The sequence below is a fragment of the Phascolarctos cinereus genome, unplaced genomic scaffold (assembly GCF_003287225.1).
Source record: "Phascolarctos cinereus isolate Bilbo 61053 unplaced genomic scaffold, phaCin_HiC Scaffold_9;HRSCAF=440, whole genome shotgun sequence".
Lineage (NCBI taxonomy): Eukaryota > Metazoa > Chordata > Mammalia > Diprotodontia > Phascolarctidae > Phascolarctos > Phascolarctos cinereus.
Genome location: NW_027556402.1, coordinates 137480389 through 137481710, shown reverse-complemented (window position 1 = coordinate 137481710; position 1322 = coordinate 137480389). Strand labels below are relative to the sequence as shown.

Genomic DNA, 1322 nt, shown 5'->3' with positions numbered 1-1322 from the left:
AGATCCTTCCACTGATAGTCCCTGCAAGGGGTCAGGTGTCTCTGCACTTGGGTCCCTTGTACAACTACAGGCCTCAGTGGGAATGTGCTTAATGCCCTCTTGCTTAGACTCCAGTCTCACTGTTCGCAAATATCCTTCTGTCTCTCTATGGTGACCTAAGCTGGAAAACAACTAAAAAAAAAGTCACTATACTTTTTCCTTTGATTTCCGGATCATGCTTCTTCCTGTTTCTAGGTCCTTGGGAAGCAGATTTTTTTTTTTGTTATCTCAAATATTTTAATAAGAATTCTGTTCAAGGAACTTCAAACACCAGTTTGTGAGGATAAACTCCGTTGGAGAGAGAGAATACAGAACACAGCTAGCCCCAGAGCTGAGGGATTTTCTTGATTCGGGGCGGAATCTGAGAGGCCACTGTTTTGTGATCAGCCCTGCCCTGCTCTGTAATCTCGTATTTCTCTTTTTCTGTGTCAAAATTCTCTCCTTCTTGGTGTCTAGGTTTACGGAGTCTCTTCTTCTTAAAATGAGCATCAGTAAGATGATTTGGAATTTTCACACCAGAAAGGTTAACCCTGGTTAGAGGTGGCAATGACAAATTTCTGATGGGTCTTTGTCAGAGGAGCACAGTTGATGGTCGGAAGTCCAGTCACTCGGGCACAATGGATAGAGCACCGGCTCTGGAGTCAGGAGGACCTGAGTTCAAATTTGTCCTGAGACACTTGATCACTTGTGTGACCCTGGACAAGTCATTTAACCCTAACTGCCTCGCCAAAAAAAAAAAAAAAGTCCAGTCACCAGGAGTAAGCCACTAGCCAGCTGCTTCAGGAAAAGCAGTCACTTTCCCCTCTGTGGTGGCCAGTGAGCATGATCAGAACCGTGCCAGGGGTGATGTTGGCTCCAAGTCTCCTCACACGCTGGCTCAAGGACTTTTTGCCAAGACTTAGCACCTTTCTAGGCACAGCCTCAGTAGGGTAATACCTCTGCTTATTGCGCATCTTTACCACATGGGTTACTCCATTCTAATCACCACTAACTGGCTTTGAGATATCAACAGGCACCTTCTATTTCATTTTCATTTCAATCCGGGTTTTTCGTGCAGCGTATGTCCTCTTGTACATGGCTCGCTGGGATACATTGCAGATTTCGAGTATTTATATCGATCCCTCATTCTGTGGTTATGTGACTCTTTGTGGGTAATGACAATTGCAAATGTGACTCCTGATTCACATTACCATGAACACCACTCATATAATCTAGCTCCTTGCTTCCTGGTTTGAGGGATCAATATAAATACTCGAGTTCTGGGGTACGGGTGGGGGTGGGTG

At 45.0% G+C, this 1322-nt stretch overlaps 1 pseudogene; it reads right to left on the bottom strand.

Moving 5' to 3' along the window:
• Positions 1 to 292: 292 nt before the first annotated feature.
• On the bottom strand, positions 293 to 992 carry LOC110217453 (large ribosomal subunit protein eL6 pseudogene; annotated as a pseudogene).
• Positions 993 to 1322: the final 330 nt, after the last annotated feature.